Source organism: Pseudonaja textilis, chromosome Z (assembly GCF_049901715.1).
Source record: "Pseudonaja textilis isolate UNSWEBS1 chromosome Z, rPseTex1.2, whole genome shotgun sequence".
Taxonomy (NCBI): Eukaryota; Metazoa; Chordata; class Lepidosauria; order Squamata; family Elapidae; genus Pseudonaja; species Pseudonaja textilis.
This window is the reverse complement of record NC_142008.1, coordinates 89465895-89485301: the sequence shown is the minus strand read 5'-3', so window position 1 is coordinate 89485301 and position 19407 is coordinate 89465895. Positions and strand designations below refer to the sequence as shown.

Genomic DNA, 19407 nt, shown 5'->3' with positions numbered 1-19407 from the left:
ATTCAATTGTATAGAAAACTGTAGAATAAGGAACTGAAAGATCCAGTACAAGAATATCAATGGAAAACTCTTTCGGCAAGTTTCTAGAGTAAAATTATGATTTATCCAATGGAGCTGATAATTTTATATAAATTGAACTCTTATGGACTTCTTGGGAAGAAATTGGTAGATTCATCTCATTACTTCCTTCAACACCCAAAGCAGTAAAAGAGGAAGTAAAGAAGAAAAAGAAGACCTTATTATTATATGGAAATGAATGCAGAAGAAGATAAACAGGACCTGAATGCTTTTATGAAAGCAAAAACAAAACAAAAAACCAAAGTTGGAAGACAAGACAAGACAGTGTTTGGAGGCACATTCTTTTCTCATCAACCCTACAATAGTTTGAAGTACTCCTTTCTTTTTTAATATCTGAATGAATGCTCCTCTCTCTTTATCTTTTTTTTGCCTATAATAAATGGGCTTTTTAAAAAATGAAGAAAAACACTGCAGGCGAAACAGCAGCAGTTCAAGGTGCAATTAGGAAGAAAGCCATCTTAACCAAGTGCTTAGGTTCCCCCTTGTCATCAGTGTGCTCCCTTTCCTGGTTGATGTGTTTAAGATTCCAGGCACAAACCAGGTAACCAATTAACATAAAACTGTGCCAGAAGGAAGGGCATATGCTAACTATATAAAGCTGAGTTCTCTAATTTTTGAAAATTACTATGCTTTTATGAAATTCTTGCTTATATTTAAACATCTGACAGACAAGGAAATATTAACTCACATTTTCATTTGTTGTGTGGTTACAGATAAAGATATTCAGAGCTCTCTCTCTCGACAAAATCATCTGAAATCCATCACCCAAATGGATTTGTAATGTACTGACTAAGCATTTATTTCTAGATACACTTATTGGTACACAGATAGGGACAAATATATGTCATCACTAGGAAATGTTTTTGTGTCAGAATGTTCTCTTAAATCTTCTCATCTTTGGAGAATATCTATGTTGGCTTACACTATTATCCAATCATGATGACAGCTATAGAAAATAATGTTTGGTTGCCACATTCTGCTGATTTGTAAAGCTCTAAAATTTAATGTATTATTATTTATCAGATTACTACAAATGTAGCATGCTTTCCACTGCTATACAGATTGTATAATAAGCACGGTTATCTCTGTATTGCTATGACTATTTTGGAAATTTTTTTGAATCTCCTTAGCTCATTAGTCCATTCTGTATCATTTGTTGCTTCACAGGGAACAGATGTTATCAACAATCTCATTGTATACGATCTATTTTATGAGAGTTATAAATTAATCTTGTTTCCAGCAAATATTTCTGTTCGTGGAAGAGTTGATGGGGTGTTGGTCCTACCGGAATGCTTCTTCTCGGGGAGCTGAAGGGAGAATCCAGGATAGGTAGTCTCTAGTCTCCTAGCTCCGCAGACCGAGTTGAAAAACTGAGGACACCCCCCCTGGTAATGTCTGAATGACGTTGAAGCGAATTCAGCTGCTCCTTGTCTTCAAACAGATAGTTCATTGATACTGCGAAAAAAAGGGACATTTCCTCCCTATTCCAACCAGACAGAATACAAGGTGGGACTGGATTTTCCCTTCAGCTCCCCAAGAAGAAGCATTCAGGTAGGACCAACGCCCCTTCTCCACTGAGCCGAAGGGAGAATCCAGGATGGGACATACCAAAGCTGGCTGATGGCTGTCCTATGGGTGGGTGCTGGATTGGTCGAAGATCCCCACCTCTACATGCACACCCTGCAGGACTCGTCTTCCAAATGACGCCTCTGCTGAGGCAAAGGAGTCAATTTTGTAATGTCTTATGAATGGGGTCACCGATGACCAGGTTGCAGCTCTACAAATGTCCCGAATCGATGCCTGCATTGCCCAGGCTGCGGTGGTTGCTGCACTTCTGGTTGAGTGCGCTGTGATCCTCCTGGGCACAGGAAGGCTCTGTAATTGATAGGCCTTTGTAATACAGGCTCTGAGCCAGCGACCCACTGTGGAAGGTGTCACCCTGCGACCTAAAGTTGATGGCTGAAAGGAAACGAATAAGGCTTCCGTCCTCCTAAAAGAAGTCCTAACATCCAAGGGCCCTCCTAACGTCCAAGGTGTGCCATTTTTTCTCTAGCGGATGGGTAGGCTCAGGACAGAAATTAGGCAAAATCCACTCCTGTGAACGAAGGAATAAGGAGTTCACCTTGGGCAGGAAAGTAGCGTCCAACTGCAGAATCATTCTGTCTACATGGAACAGATCCTTCCTGATGGATAAGGCCGCCAACTCCGAAATACGCCCGGTCAAGGTAATGGCCACCAAGAATGACACCTTGCACGTGAGAAGGCAAAGGCAGACTTCATGTAAGGGTTCAAATGGGGGAGAAGTTAGTGCCTGCAGGACCTTAGGCAAATCCCAGGTGGGGTAGTGGTGGACCACCGATGGCCTCAGATTCGTGGCTCCCCTAAGAAAGGCTTTCACCCTAGGGTGTTGGGCCAGAGTAGTAGAGCCCTTGACCAAAATTACCGAGGTCAAGGCAGCCACCTGTCTCTTCAAGGTATTGGGGGAGAGACCTTTATCCAACTCATCCTGCAGGAACTCTAATACCTTTGCAACAGAAACCCCAGTGGGTTCTAACTGGTGACAAGTGCACCAACTGCAGAAAATCTTCCACGTTGCGTTATATATCCTGGTTGTGTAAGGTCTTCTGGCCGCCTGGATGGTCTGAATGACCTTTGTAGAAAACTTCTCCCGTTTCAGGATCCCCTGCTCAAGCGCCAGACAGTCAACCGAAACCAGGCTGGATCTGGGTGCTTGATCAGGCCCTGGCTGAGGGAGATCTTATGCAGGGGAATTCTCCAGGGTCTAGCGACTGACAGGCCCACCAGGTCGGCGAACCAAGGACGCCTGGGCCAGTAAGGTGCTACCAACAGAACTTCCCTTTCTATCAGTACTTTCCTGATTGCCCCCGAAATAAGGGGAAGGGGGGAAGGCATACAATAGTCCCTGGGGCCACCTGCACCAGAGAGCATTGACTCCTTCCGCTCCTCGGGCAGGGAATTGAGCAAAGAACCTTGGGAGGTGCATGTTCTCTGGTGATGCAAAGAGATCCAGAATCAGGTGGCCAAAGCATTCTGTCATCTCCTGGAATAGACTGGGATGCAGTTGCCATTCTGACTGGTCGACTGTGGCCCTGCTCAACCAGTCTGCCTCCATGTTGGATACTCCCGAGATACGTTCTGCTTGTAGGGACAACAGGTTTCTCTCCGCCCACCTGCACAATTGAGTTGCTTCCTGCATTAGATATCTGGAGCGTGTGCCCCCCTGCCATTTTATGTGGGCCTTGGTAGCCACATTGTCCGTGAGGAGAAGCACGTCTCCCCACCACCTCTTGCCTTAGATCCTTGAGTGCTAAGTGAGCAGCTCTGAGCTCTAGCCAATTTATGTTGTGGGCGAGCTCCTCTCGTGACCACCTCCCCTGGGTGACCTGGACTCCCAAGTGGGCCCCCCAACCATAGAGACTGGCATTGGTGGTAATGGTAATCCTCTGGGGTTCCCTGTACAAGCATCCCTGATCCATGGCTCGGGACTGCCACCAATGGAGGGAACAAAGAACTGGCAAGGGGATGTGAACCTTCCTTGAAGAGTCGCCCCGGCTCGCCCTCTGGTAAGGGAGCAGGAACCACTGAAGGATTCGGGTATGGAAGCGGGCCCATGGGACAATCCCGATGCACGATATCATTTTGCCGAGAAGTTGAGACAGCAAGATGATAAGTGCCTCTCTGGAAGACAGGATCAGCGACGTGACTTCCCTGATACTGTCTCAACGCTCCTGTGAGAGAAAAACCTGTCCAGCCAAGGTGTCTATAATGGCCCCCAAATGCAAGATCCAAGTCAGTAGTAATAGGTGGCATTTTCCAGGTTTATCGAGAACCCATGCTCTCAAAGAATCCTGATTGTCGACATCAGATCCTCCTTCGCCTGGGGTCTGGAAGAGGATGCTGTCAGGATGTTGTCCAAATAGCATTGGATCCTTATGGGTAAGGCTCTGAGGTGTGCTGCTACCACTTCCAAGAGCTTGGTAAAAGTCTGAGGGGCTGATGACAGGCCGAATGGAAGAGCCCTGTATTGAAAATGGCGGCCACCATAGCAAAACCTCAGGAACTGACAGTGGTTGGGGTGTATGGACACATGGAGGTAGACCTCCGTCAAGTCTACCAAGGCCAAAAAATCTCCCTCCTGCAGTCCCTCTAGAATGGAGTGGAGGGAGTGCATCTTGAACTTTCAGTAGATTAGATGTCGGTTGAGCCTTTTCAGGTTGAGGATTGCTCGCCACCCCCCCGAGGCCTTTGGAATCACAAACAATATTGAATAGAAACCCTGTCTCTCCTGGTCCACCGGAACCGGCTGGATGGCCCAAATGTCCAGCAGATGGTGGATCACTGATTCCATGAAATCCCTCTTTGAGAGGTCCCTGGAGACGGGGCAGCACACAAAGGCTCTTGGGGGGAGAGAAACTCTAGAGAGAGACCTGACCGTAAGGTTGCCAGGATCCAAACGTCCATTGTGGTCTGTTCCCACCTCTGCCAAAACAGTCCCAGAGGCTCCTTATGTGGGATGAGGCTCGGGCATCACTTGTTGCACCTGAAGGGTCTGTTGGAACCCCTAAAGGACCTTCTGCCCTCTTGCCTCTGACACCCTCTGGCGGCAAACGCCTGTCTATCAGCCTGAGAGGAGGATCGCTGGAAAAAGGGCCTACTTTGATGGGGAAAGCCTGTCCCAGCTTCCCCTGTTTAAAGAAGGCCTTCCTATAGTAGGGATGAGACCTGTAATCAAAGCGCCTCCCCTGGGAGGGCAGGATCTTTCGCTCGTCCCTGGTTTCCATCAAAAAGGGATCCAGGGCTTCCCCCAAAAGCCCCTCTCCCTTAAAGGGAGCTGACGCCAGCTTCCATTTGGTTCTGGCGTCCATCTGCCAATTTCTTAGCCAGAGAAGCCTGCATGCTGTTATGGAAGAGGCCATGGCTCTGGAAGAAAATTTGGCTGACGTGAGGGTGGCATCAGCAGTCAATTGAGCCGCAGCTATAATCTTATTCAGGTCCTGATGCACCCTGAGATTCTCAGGTGGGATTCTGTCCTGTAGCTGCCTCAGCCACTGCAAAGAGGCCCAAGTAAAAAAAGATGTGGTCGTCGATGTTCTGATGGCCCAGGAGTCGGCTTGATGAGCGCTCCGGAGTGCCATCTCCTCCTCCCGGTCCTCTGTCTTTAGAACATCCTCTGCATCAGGTGGGATGACAGATGAGGAAGCTAGGGCTACCACTGGGCCATCTACCTTTGGCATTTCCATAATGTCCAAAAGGTCTTTGTCCACATTAAATAAGGCAGACTCAGACCCACTGGGGCGAGTGTACATCCCAGGGGACTCCCACTGCTTTTTGATCAGGTTCAGAAACATCTGGGGCACAGGTACAGCGTCCACCACAGATGCTTTCTCAGTGAAAAGGAAATCCTCCTGATCCTTCTCCCTCAGTGGGAAGGTCCTGCGTGACCATGTCCTTTTTGAGATGAGCCGTGCTCTTGGCCTTAACCAGCAGAGTCTTGAAAAGAGCCAGCTGGAAAGGCCCTTAAAGGAGGGGGGACCTGCTACCTCCGACTCCTCATCCGAAAAATCCCTTTCTGGAAGGAGGTCCCTCTCGGCTGCTTTCTGAAGACTTTCTGAAGGTAAGGCCGAACGCTCTCTGAAGTGGACCGGTTGTTCAGCAGAAGCCTGCCCCTGCCCCTGCAGGACTCCTCTGCTAGGTTCCAAATAAGACAGCTGGCACAGCTGTTTGACCTCTGCCTGCAATTCCTGTCTTATTGTCTGGGAGATCCAGGCTCTCATGAAGGATGGCATTTATTGCATCTCGGTCTCCTCTAGTCATAAGCCAGCTACTGTAGGTGTAAAGGTGGCTGCAGGCACAGGTCTGGCTCCGCTGGAGATTTGGTCTGCAGGTGCCGCCATCAAGATCCCCTGAGACAGCTCAGAAAAATTGTGAGAGGTCTCAGACCTGATTTGGAGGTTACCCTGCAAATCATAGGTACTTGAGCCCCCAGGACAGCAGACCATCATATACTGCCTATCTGCCAGTTGGTCTGGCTGCCTGTCATCTTGAGGAGGCAAAGTTTGAGGGGTGGCTCTGTATTCAGCCATCCTGGAATCTCTCACTGCCCTGTCAAACTGTTTGTCCATGGCTTTTTGTGTATGCCTGGCCTGTCTATCCTTGGCCCTAGAGGATCTCTTAGGGGCTAGGGCCCTGGCTCTAATCCTAGCTGCTGCCTCTAGACCCGCAGACCTGGGCTTAGGAGATTCCTTTACAGCATTCTCTCTACCTGCTGAGGAACTGACAATTCTTGATCAGCTCCCTTGGTGGCCATCTTTGAGCCCGCCAAAAATAACTCACTTGACAGGGATAGAGAAAGGGAGAAAGAAGTAAAAATAAAATAAAATGAAAAATATTCAGCCTAAGCTGTCAGCCACAGCCACAGTAGCTGTCCACCACTTCAGGAGCTAGTGCGACCCAAAGTGGTGAGCTCAGCCCAGCTCCGCAATTCAAGAGCCGAGCCAAGGAAAAAAGGTTGAAAAAACGGCTGCCTATTTGAATTGCAGCAAGCCCTGAAAGGGGCTGGCGCTGGCTGCACTGCAATTATCAGGCAGACTCAAGTGTCTCGCAGCTGCCACGGTGCTCTGGGGACTGGGTGGGGGGTGTCAGGATTTAATCCCGATGGCCAGAACCCCCAAGGGACAATCCTGGAGACGAACTGTCCCTAAATGAAATAAATGGCCGCTGCCGCCGAAAAGGGACAGAAGCGCTTAGCGGCAGCTGTGGCTCATCCCAGGCAAGGGAAAGTGGATCGGAAGGAGGCGAGTTAAATAAAACGCCAACTCCTGCCCCATCCCGGGCCACACAGGCTCTCAGGGTCATCTCCACTCAAGTTTTGGCAGAAAACAAAACAAAAACCAGTCCACCAGAAAGGAAAGTCAAAAATTTAAAATAACAAGCAAAAAAATGCAAACTGGAACAAAGGTGCGAACAAATGAAAGTGCTAAACCGGCAAGCCGGCTGTCAAACCTGATCTAAGCCTCTCTGCAAAAAAAAAGCTTAATCCGGGGGTGAATATTCTTCTACAGTCCTAACTATTCAGAGCCCTTAAAGGGTGGTCTGAACATGCTGAGACCGAGTGAAGAACTGGGGACCGTTACCAGGGAGTGTGTCTTCAGTTTTTCAACTCGGTCTGCAGAGCTAGGAGACTAGAGACTACCCATCCTGGATTCTCCCTTTGGCTCAGTAGAGAAGCTATGGTTCCTGTCCCCCTCATTTTGAAGATATACATATGCAATTCCTGATTATCCATGCTTTGGGAAGCCTGTTTTCTACATCATTATCTTCCATACATAAAATTCATGTCTAGGCAGAAATACTGGAAAAGTAAGCCATCTTGCAAAATAAATTTACAGAAATGTTTACTTCCTCTCCATATACCATATATGGGTTTGGCATATAGGTTGATTTAGCCCAAGGTGAAAATCTCAGTGCCTTTGGACTTCTGATGAGCGAGACAGATATTTCTGATATATGAATGCCATATAATCTGATTTAAAAAGAGCTGACATAGATCAGCATTAAAGTTTTTGGAAAACTACTAACAATCAAAATAAAATAGGACTGATTTACAAGGCAAAAAGCTCATATTCCTGGTAATAATTCCAAGTATTACTTCTCACACCACTTTTTCCAGAGATGAATTAAAGTAGATTACAAATATGCTATTAAAATATATTAAAATATACATATTTTATCTCTAAAGGTTTTTGTGGAGTGGGAATCAAACTTTATATATAGCAGAGAAGAGTCACTGAAAAATCAGTGTACAGCAATTAACAAATATTAAGTATAGTGTATCTCTGCTTCAGGTACAAGAGGTCTGGACATTGTTTTGGCTGGGTCACCTGGTGTTTAAGACCATCAATTGCATTCTGTGATTATATTTTTTAGAAACCTCTCTAGTTGAATATGCCTCCCCTCCTCCCACACATATACGCCACACAGTCTCTTCCTCGCATTTAAAAAGCTGTGAGATACCACAGCAGGAAGACAAGGAGGACACAATTACAAGTAAAGCAATCAAGTCTGCTGATTGAAGAGCCTCTATTAATAGCCAAGAGTGCAAAATACAAGAGAGAGTATTTGAAGAGGCTCCTGTGGTCCTTGTCACATCCTCTCCCTCCTTCTCTCCCTTAAGCAAGAATTCTCAACTTATCTGCCCTCAGAGAACTTTTAGCCTTGTTCTGAAATCAAGTAGTTGAAGTAATCCCAAGGCACCCAGCCCAAGAAGTTAACTGCTTTACCTTGCATGGTTTAATATTTTACCTAGGCATCTTTCCTAGCAATCCCAGCTAGGATGAACTTTTAAGTTATTTATGTCAGACTTCTATCCAACTTCTCCACTCTTCCCTTACTCAAGATAGCAAGAGAGAGAGCTTGTGATTTGCCCAGCGTTGTCATGTGAGTTTGATGAGCAACGACTTGAATTTGTGTGTATCTGGTCCTAATCATAAACTCTAAGTGGAAAACTAGAGTTTTAATTCTCTCTCTCTCTCTCTCCCTCCCTCCCTCCTTCTCAATTCAGCAATTCTGGATGCAGACTATAAAATCATTTTTCTGTTCTGAGGAAGAGGTTATCAAATGTGTTTCTTCTCTAGTTAGAAGATTATGACCAGAAGATTAGCTTGTGCAAAACTGCAACGGAAAAGCTTCCCAAGAGACCAATTCTTGGTCTTTCATACTCTAACAATGAATCTTTTTGACTACAATTGTGAAACACACTTTATCTCTCAGGATCTGAGAAGTGATAAATGAGGAGGCCACATCCCTTCCAACAGAATTTTTTGTCATACCAACGTCCAGACTAATAAAATGAACATTTCCATGCAAGCAATGAATACACACACAAAGAATGGCCTTGATTCTTGAAAAAGTAGGAGGCATTTTTGTGTATCTATTCCCACATGAATGAATCCTTCTGTGTTTTCTGCATCTATGTACATATGCAGATATATAAAACAGGTTCCTCTAATTACAGGTTGCTTCCAAGTAACTAGGCTGTAGAAGTCAGAGTCTAGCCAATCTTGATTGATCATGAAAAGCTAAGCAGGTTCAGAACTGGTTATACTTGGGATGGGAGTCTTTCAGAATAAAAATCTTCCCAGAAAAGTCATTTCTTGTCAATAAAACAGCATAGCTATGACTTTAAAGTCACTGCACCAGGAATCAAGCTCAACCTGAAGAACAAAGAATTTGGGGGGAAGAAATGATATTAAAATTATATTGGCTTGCTCGTCAGATTAGTAATCATGCTTTTATCTTGGCTGGCTTTATAAACCCTTGCCAACATCATGGAGAAAATTGCATGAAAAGAACTTGAATGTCATTGAATTTCAACATGCTTTGGAAAAGCTACGTTTTGCTATTTATCTTTCACGGAGCACTGCATTTTGCTATTTGTTTTTCACTTGTTTGGGGAGTTGTTGTTTGCTAAGTAATATATTGGTTTCAGGGTTATCTGCAAGCACTGAAGCAGAACTCTGTTTCAGCACTTCTTGTTCCATATCTTGTTTTGGGATAGAGGGATCTTTTTGGGTTCGGAGAATATACAATTCATTACTTTTAAGTTATAGATCTATCCCACATAGTCATCTTGTGCCATAGCTAAGGGAAGGCTTATTCAGCTGTTTTCTTTTGCAAATAACATTTATTTGAAGCTGTTAATTTATAGATTGTCAAGCCATTAAAGCATCTGTGACTTGTGTGTATTCCAAATATCTTTTTCTCTCTCTGCTACCCATATTTTGATTTGGTTTTTCTTAATACAAGATGTGAGCTCAGGTGTTTTTTTTTTGTTTATATACCCAACAATTACATTCAAATCAGTAAGAGAGTAGTTAAGATGTATCTAAGATTCTGCTTAAGTATGAATACCCTATGAAGAATAAAGTCTACAGTCTTATACTGAATAGAACTTGCTCTGAGTTGGCAGTTAAAGGATTATTGTTTAATTAATGAATTGATTAATGTTATATTTTCTGGTGGCTATAATTCCAAGCAACCATAATCTTCAAGCATACAGTCATTAATCAATATAAATATCTTCAGTTTCCCTTTTTAAGACACAAAAATGTAGCCACACCATTTCTGTTATCAGATACCTTTTACCCAGAACCTAGAGGCAAACTAGATGGACTGAGGTATTTTGCAAGGATATATAATGAGTTTTTAGCAAAAAGATATGAATACAGACTTGCTTGCGTTAGAACAACCAGGTCTGGGCTGCAAAAATCTGGGCAGCAGGAAATAGGTACAGGAAATTTTAATTGTTTGCTGCCTGATGTTTGGCCAGATTTTTGAAAGATCTATGCATTGTTCATTACTAAGAGGTCTGCTGAAAGCTATAACTATTTGCTTCCAAGACCTTCCAAAATCCATCTACTATTTGTTCCGCTGTAGGAATATGTGTTGTATCTTTGAAAGGCAAAGAGCCCTTAATGATTTCTTGACTCTTCAGATCAGTTGGCAACCTTTTTATCATCATTAGTGTAGAAAATAGGCAACTCACTAGATATTTTACTTCATCTTTATGTATTTGTATCCCACGTTTATTATTTTTACAAATAACTCAAGGCAGTTATATCTTCCTTCTCCCATTTTCCCTGCAACAATAATCCTATAGTTTGAACTGAGAGAGAGTAACTGGCCCAAGGTCACACTGCTGAATTTCGTGGCTAAGGTGGGACTAGAACTCATGGTCTCCTGCTTTGTAGCCTGGTACTTAATCACTAGACTCACTGGCTCTCGTAATTTTTGAATTATAACTCTGATAAACCTTTGCATGCTGGGGACTGACCAGAGTTTAAAGCATCTGCAGAATACCTGTGTGGTGCTACCTATACTTGGATGTAGTGAAATCCAAGTGCCTTAATTGCAAGCAGATTAGACTGCCGCAGTGTGAAACCTTTAAAAGTCTTATAGCCCTTCAGCAAGATCCTGTTTTTGATCTGACCCCCTGCACTTTATGCTGGCAGCACACAATTTGGTCTTAGAATGAGTTAATAATAAGTGCTGTGGAAACATCTTAGAAAAAGGATGGAACTCAGGTATTTTCTATCTTTTGAATAAAAAATAGAATCTTTCTATCTCTTTGGAATTTCTATCAGAAAGGTTTCATTACAGCATCTTCTCCACTTGTTTCTACTTTGGGTGCAATCAGGCCAGTCACCAAGCAAAAAAAAAAGGATTTTCCAGCTAATGGAATGGTAGAAATAGATTATGCACAATTTCATTAGTATCCAAGGAGTACGTGTTTAGAACAGGAGCAGAGAAAACTCATTTCAGGATGACACAGAAAACTTGGTTTTAAGGTCTTCTATGCCAAAGGGTCACATTTTTTTCAAGTTGTTACTGTCAACCTATCCTGTGAATATGTCAGAAACGTGTCAGAAGCAAAAGCAAAGAAACATGACAAGAGAAAGATCAGAATACTGAATCAAAAAAATTGACAAGCAACCTGTCCCACATAAAAAAATCTAAATGATATACTGCTTCCTGTATTCATTTATCTTCTATTCATACAGTGCTATGAATATATCTTTAATAAAATTAAATTCAAGGCAGGCAACAAAAACAGGCAGTTTGAGCTCCAGGCAGTCAGCAACCATAGCTACTGATTTTTCTAAAAAGAGAGAAATTTGGAACTGAGCAAAGCAGCCCAAAAAAATCACTAAGAGACTTTTTTTTAAAAAGATGGGTGAAGGTCCAACTCTCTCTTCTGAACAAAGAATAACAGACTGGGCTGTGAAGAAAATTGCAGAGATAAAGCTTGATCACACATCATCATGAACATCATCAAAACTTTTAAAAATGAGGAGTGGTGAGATGGAAAAGTATCTCTTAATAAGTCTTGCAATTAGAGAAGCAGCATGAAAAGAAATGAAGAGATAAAAAAAATAATCAGAATAATTTGAAATATATGGAGAAATATGTAACACAAAAAGAACCCCTGAAATAAATTTTTCACAAAATGGCCAAATCTGAGCCTGACCCTTCCAAAGCCTATTATTTATATGCCCTTAGAACAGGGCTGTCAAATTCCCAGCCAGTGGGCTGGATGTGTCACAAGCTGGCCACACCCCCGCCCGGTTTAGCGAAGGGGAAAAAAGTCCCAATACATCATATAATGACATCATGATGAACGTGAGTTTGACACCCCGCCTTAGAAAATTACTGCAGCCTCTAGAAAATTGTTGCAGCAATGAAATTATGTTCCCATAGAGAGAGAGGTAATATGATTGAGAACTCACGGCCAACTTGCAATTCCCCAGCATCCCAAATCATGTTTCCATTCCAATCATTAAAATATCCCCCAAGTCTCCAAAACTATCAAAATGTGTCTCCAAAATTCACCCATTTTGTTGTCTATTCTGTGGGTAGGGAAGATTTGGAGTTTGTCTCGAAGATATTTTCTCCTTCCATTTCCAACCTTAAACCCACATTTAAAAGACCAAAAAGATTCAACTCCTTGTCTTCCTGGGATATCACTACCTTTGTGGTAACTTCACTTGTGGTTCTCCTGTTTGTCAGGAGCAAATAGCAGCTCCCAACTTTTATGTAATTGTCTAGGCCTGTTAAAATTGCCAGGTAATTAGGCAATACTCTCCCTTAATTTTGTGATTATCTTGCTTTACTTTTTTGTGAAACTGGGGATTAAGGGCAGAGTAGAAACTTTGTAAATCTCTGCTGTACATTATTATAGGTATTAGCACACAGGTTCTTCACTCAGTGGAAATCCACTTATCAGGCTTCACTATTTAAACATCTTTAACTTTCTAATATGTGATTGCAGCATTGAAGGTTATATATTCCTGCTAGGCAGCAATATTATGCAAATCTAATCCATGCATCCATCTACTTTGATGGATTGAAAAAGGAACCTGCCATTACCTTCTGCTGCTATTCACATACAGTATCCAGGGCAGCTTCCGATTAGCATTCATCAAAAAGATTTCAAACAATGCAAAATATACTCAGGAAATGCCAGCTGAACTGTTAATACTCAAAGCCTTCCTCAAATAGGAAGGGCATATTCTTGTTCAACTGAATTTAGCTAGAACAGCTGCCATTTACCGCAGGACCTTCAAAACCACAAAGGTTTAACTGCTGCCCAAGCTGCTTTGTGCAAATAAAAAAGAGGCCAGGACACTGAAGGCAAGCCTACACGTCAGCAGCTGGGTGTCTTCCGTCACATTTGCCCCTCTGTAAATACTGCAAGTAGAAATCTGGCTTGCAAAAAGGGTGGCATATTAATAATTGTCTAATAGAAATGCTGAATCAACCTTTTCTTAAAGGTTTTATTACAGAAACTCATTTTTCACTTCCTAATGAACAAGATAAGCTTTCTCCAAAGCAGATAGGGACATGCCAAGCTTCTTAAACTGCTTGGAACTCATTTTAAAAGATCTAAGTGAAGCTACTCTACTCAACAGTGAATCGTTATCGTTATGCTAGACATATCCATGTAGCAGAAATGTAAATGAATAGACAGCAAAATCCAAAATCACTCAACAAGCATTAACTTAAGCATGGTTATTCATTTATGAAGATTCCTCAATTCAAATTTGCCAATCAGCTGGCTTGTTGCTGTTAACTGCAGACAATATGGAAGCTGCAAGCACTAGAAGCTGTATTTTGCAGGGATACAGAATAATAAGCCTAGAAACACACCCCCTTAATGCTCACCAAGCTCTCTGTCCCCATGACTTTAAAAGGTTACCTTAAATGAAATAGGAAATAAGAACCTTACATGTTATGAAACTGAACCAGTCTCTTTCATCCTACCAATTTGCAGAAATGCCAATGAACCCCACAGAACAGCACGGGGAGAGCATTTTGGGGAGAGGGAAGGTTATCTTTCCCTTTTGATGAGTGGTTTTTGATACCCCACCACAACCCATGGAAGCATTTAGTGAAGAGGTGTCTTCTATTTCAACTACAGTATATTAAGAATGGGTGCTCTCTACATTCCAGATGTACTTTCCTGAGTACAGGATACATGGTACAAGGTTTTGCAAGGAAAAAAACTGACCTAATAAAAGTAAATGGACCTAAGAAAAGCAGTTTTAACAAAAGTGCCGATACAACAGAATATGAATATAGAAATTTCTTTGCTGATGTCCTTATTACTGGAAATAATATCCCATTGTACTCCAGTTTTCCTTTCTTGCTTCATTGTTTATATTTCTTTACCAATTAAACATTTTTTAAAAAAACAAGAATGGCTTCAAAGAAAATGGTAATAAAATCAAACCTTTGTTTTTTTAGGCCGCAGATGGCAAGAGCAAAAAGATTTAGGCAACCAATCTAGTGAAGTATTATATTCATCTGAGTGGCTAGTATGAGCGGTGATATAACTTGCCCACAAAGAGGCCTTTTCCTCATCAGAGCTAAAATACCATCATCTCAAATTCAGAAAGAACATAGTATTCTGTCAAGATCATTTCGTCCAAGAAAATGCCTTGTTCAGAATGGAAAAATGCTTGACATAGAGGTAAAGGCAAAATTACCAAAGCCAATCTTCTCAAAAGTCAAGATGGTTAGGGTAGCATTGTTGTCATCAAAATGGGGATTAAATTGGAATTCACAAATATGCAATTTATGCCACGTTTCCAAGAATGTTGCCAACAGCTTAGTCCAGACAAGACAGAAAAACAGAGATAATGGAACTTTATGGAGTCAGACTGAAGGTTAAACAGCTCCATAATATTTAAAATATTTTCAACTTTAGAGATTTTAATATTAAATGCTTATAATTATATTCCTAATTCATATATATTTCATTTTACATATAAAATGACTGAGTATCTTACAAACCATAAAAAATAATCGAACAATTGGAAAACTAAGGAAATAAATTTTAAATAAGCCAGCTATAAAACAACTGTATAAAACAAATGTATCAAATAAGTTCAGAATTCAGTTAAAAAAGAATAGTACATTCTAACAACATGAATATCATCATAAGGTAGATAAGGCCAAGACCATAGTTGGGCTACATCGCTGCTTTTTAATATAGCTATAATGAATGTCAACAATCAGAAGAATGAAAATGAAGATTCCAGAAATTATCTAAACAAACTTCCTTTGTTTTATTAAGAAGCGTAAACAACATGGCTTTAATTTGATTGGGTTTATAATTTCTCTGATTTAATAATGTAAGCCTATACAATCTGCTTTTGGATAGAGAATGAAAAACAACCATTGAACAGAATTCAAAAAAATGAGATTGCACTCTATATGATTATTTGATAAATTATCAAGTAATCAAAAATGTTATTTGTACTATTATTTATTATATTTATATCTTCTTCAATGCTTCCAATTAGTTGAACAAAGCAGAGAACTATGAGTGCAACTACTTAATATCATATTAAAAATGTATTTTAGAGTTTGCTAATGCCTTTAAACAATGGAGAGGGCAGGGACCCCTGAACATTTCATTGCAAGCTTTAAGGTTGTGGTCAAAATGGTTCCTAGCTTTTTTCAATGGAAGGACTAAACTGAACAGAGCAACACAGAAAACTGACAAGTATCAGCAGGCAACAAAGCCAAAATATAATAAAATGGCACAACAATGAGACTAAGTGACATACCGCACACTGATGTGTGACTTAATAAACTAATGCTTACTTCAGCTGCTTCAAAATTGCTTAGATGTGTGGATAAACACAAAGAAAAGGATTGATTATTTTCTTTTTCTGCCATTCCTTTATACACAAAAATCCATCAGATTTTTTTTTTAAGGCAGCTATCCCTTAAATTATAGCCCTTCAAAATCCATTAAACTATAATTCCAAGGTTTCCTAATTCCTAACTATTAACTGCTTAAGTCTGTCTTAAAGGGGTATGGATAAATTATTAAAGATAGAAAAGAACATCCAGCAGTTAGAAGAAATCTTTCAGACTACCCCGATTTAGTATCAGAACCTTGTTCTGTTAATTCCCCGTTCTGTTTATATGTGACATTGTGATGAAAAGGTTAATGTTATATCAGTTTTATAAACAGGTATTCGATACAGGTTTAAAGAACTTCTCAGTAATATTTACCTTTCTCACTAAGATTTTTTTTCCACTATTTTTAAGAAAGAGCATCCAATGGCATTATGTTAATTTGAAACAAGAAGTAAGAAATTCATCATAAGACCTCTGAAACTGTAATAAAGGAACTTGGGAGTAGAGAAAGAGATGTACCCTGGAAACAATCAAATGAGTGGGGGGGAGCCCATGGCTGCATAAGAAGACACTCAGAAAGGCCTCTTAAGTAATCCTTCATAAATGAATAACAAACAGAAGGTTTGTACTTTTAGAATTGCAAGGTTCTGTTAATGCAACCTTATAATAAAGTAGAATTAGCTCATCTGGTCTGTTTCTTGCTTTGGCCTACCTGGAAAAGTTGGCAGAAATAAACTTTCTGATTACCTACTGTTGAACAACATATATGCCAATTCCTATAACAAGCAAAGATCTAGAGGGATAAGGAAGCTTTTCCATGTTTGGTAAATAGCAATAGCAATAACAGAATTATATATTGCGATTTACAGAGCCATTATATTGCCCCCAACAATTTGGGTTCTCATTATATGTACTTAGGAAGAAGATTGAGTCAACCTTGAGCCAGTCGGGATTGAATTCCTACTGTGAGCAGTTAGCCTGCAACATTGCATTGTAACCACTGTGCCATTACATGTTAAACATGTTAAACTTTTCCAAGGCAAGGCGGCTTTAGAAAATTTGAAAAAATGTTGACTGGAGGAAAAATGCATGAGGTTCTCTTGGAAGAAGTCACAACTTGCAAGATATATTTGCAAATCAGATTCCAGGCCAAAAAATGTTCATTAAAATGATCTTACCACTAAGAAAAATATTTTCACCTGAGATTTTAGAGATCATCTAAGCTTTTGTTTGGGCACAATTGACTCCATACAGACTTCAGGCAAAATAGGTATCTGAGTGATTTGTAGTAGATTCCTAATAGTTGATCCTACCATTAAAGAGAGTGACATTACTCTCTCAGCCAAATTTAAGTGTCAAAATAAAAAGCAAATTGTTATGCTTGTCCACCTAATAATATTTAAAAGGTCACATGCCACCCACAGAATGGATTGATGGATACAACAGTCCAAATCAGCCTGTTGCTTGGTTCTAGTACCGAATAAAGAATCTTAAGCTACTCACATTCTCTGAGGCATCCTGTTCATTAACTCTTGCCTGCGTATTATTTTGCCCATAACTTTCATTGGGGGATTTTCGAGTTCTATCAAAATTTTCAAATTGGACTTCAATCAGCTCATTCAGAAAATGCAGGATGGTCAATATACTTCTGAGACATAGCAAAAAGTTAACACAGAAGCAAAATCACTATGAAAGGGTAGAAGGTGTGATGATGATAAATCATGTGCCAATTTTTCAATGTAGTATATTTCAGATGCTGTGATAAAACATAAGGGGGGGAAACCTATTTCCTCTATTCTTTTAAACTGTCTATATAAAGTCTTGCCTCAGCCATGAAAGCCAGCTGGGTGACCTTGGGATAGTCATTTTCTCTCAGTCCAACCCATTTCACTGGGTTGCTGTGGGGAAATAGGAGAAAGATGTGTTGGATATGTACACCACCTTCAGTTGTATGTAAAAATAAATAATAATTAGTAAAAATAATAAAAGATATAAACACAAAATATCTACATATTCTGTATTTTTCTTGAACATAGAGGCAAATGCCTGAAGGAAGACCTTCATAGGCATTTAATTGTAAGAAACAGACATTCATAGAATATGAAGGTTAGTTTAGGCTCTTAAAGAGAAAATGAACTATGTATCATAAATTTGTGAGGATTTTCAGAAGCCTTTGAAAGTGAGTCATGAACTTGCAGTTGGGAAGTCTACAGACTTAAAGTGTGTGAGAAAGCCAGTTTCTTTTCTCAATCCCAAATTTATATCAACAGATGATTCACAAGTACCCAAACTGAAGAAAAGAGAAAAATGGCTCTCCATTGACTCCTGAAGTGGAGTCCTGATGTATGTATGCCCTTCCTATGTAGGAGGGGACAGAAGTTAAAACTACTATAGGTCTTTCTTTCTTGCTTTCCCTCTATCATATGATTTTACTAACTAGTTATCAAAAGTTTATAGAAAGAGAATTGAGCAAAATATTATGCAAATTACTGTAGATTTTCCAGTAATTTGCATAATATTTTGCTCAATTAATATAAATTCCCTTCCAGTGTACTAGGGGATTGCTCTGCAGCCCACTTGTTTCACAGCCCATAGATACACTTGCCAAAGTGTATGGTGCACTTTTGATGCTGAATACATGTAATGCAACAGTAACTATTTATCTACATAGCACCATCCGGGAAGCAGAACTTTAAACAAAAAGTGAACAGGTACCGTTTCTATTCAGCGATTGGGCACTTATAGAACTGCGGCGTTCGTTTCAACTCTACTAGGAGGAAAAGGAATTGCTGGAATGACGGTAATCAAAAAAGTGCCTTGTTTTAAATGTCCTTAGCAGTCCGAGGAGTGCACGTATGTCCCACACATCCCTGCGAAAGGAGTAGTTAAGGAAAACGCTTAAAATAAAGGAATGCAATATTTCCCAAATCTCTCCCCTCCCCGCTTACCTTAGGGTTAAAATGCCTTGCCCTTCGCAGGCCAGGCCTTTCCTAACTCTGAAGTAAGATTCTGCTGCCTTTGTCCAAGTCTTACTGCCGCTTCCCTCTCCGTCTTTTTCTCTCGCCGCCACCGCCTCCTCTGCCTCTTCTCATATGGCTAGATGCACTCCCGCCCTGCCATAGGGCAGCATTTTCTCCACGTGCTGCTTGCCTGAGCAGTGCCTGACTTCGCTCATTGGCTCATCCCCCGTGGGCAGAACACCGTACGCTTTGGGGGCGGGTGGAGCGGGGAGAGTTGCAAAGCTTAATGGGAGTTGCAGTTTTTTAAAAAATCTGTGACTTCCGACTTTCATCTCGTGTGGAGGCAGTAGGGGGCCGGAAAACCGGGGACAGGTTGTTTTAGGGTGGGTTTTTTAAAATACTTTTTTTCTATCGTTGTAAAGGGTATTTGTTTCATTAATTTTATCAGTGGGGGAAGTTAATGCAAAAACCTACTTACATTTAAAAAGGGGTCCTTGGACCCTCCCGTCTTTAGAAATAAATAAAAATTGCTTCTAAATGTGTTAGAAATCCCAGTGTTTGCGCGAAAATTTCTCCTTTTTCCTTCCAATTATAAAATTATAATTTTACAACTAGTTACTAGTGTTTTAAATAACTGTAG

The 19407-nt window shown here is 41.0% G+C and overlaps 1 protein-coding gene across 5 annotated transcripts in view; it reads right to left on the bottom strand.

The window, feature by feature from the left end:
- Positions 1-18901, bottom strand: part of ACLY (ATP citrate lyase) — a 70447-nt gene extending 51546 nt beyond the window's left edge. For 2 of the 5 annotated variants that reach the window (XM_087916245.1, XM_087916249.1), the window contains exon 1: positions 18756-18901. The gene's annotated coding sequence lies outside the window, so the exon portion shown is untranslated. Of the gene's footprint in view, positions 1-13023; positions 13049-18522; positions 18678-18755 lie in introns of those variants that run through there. The other 3 variants (XM_087916247.1, XM_087916246.1, XM_087916248.1) reach the window with 3 other exon arrangements.
- Positions 18902-19407: the final 506 nt, after the last annotated feature.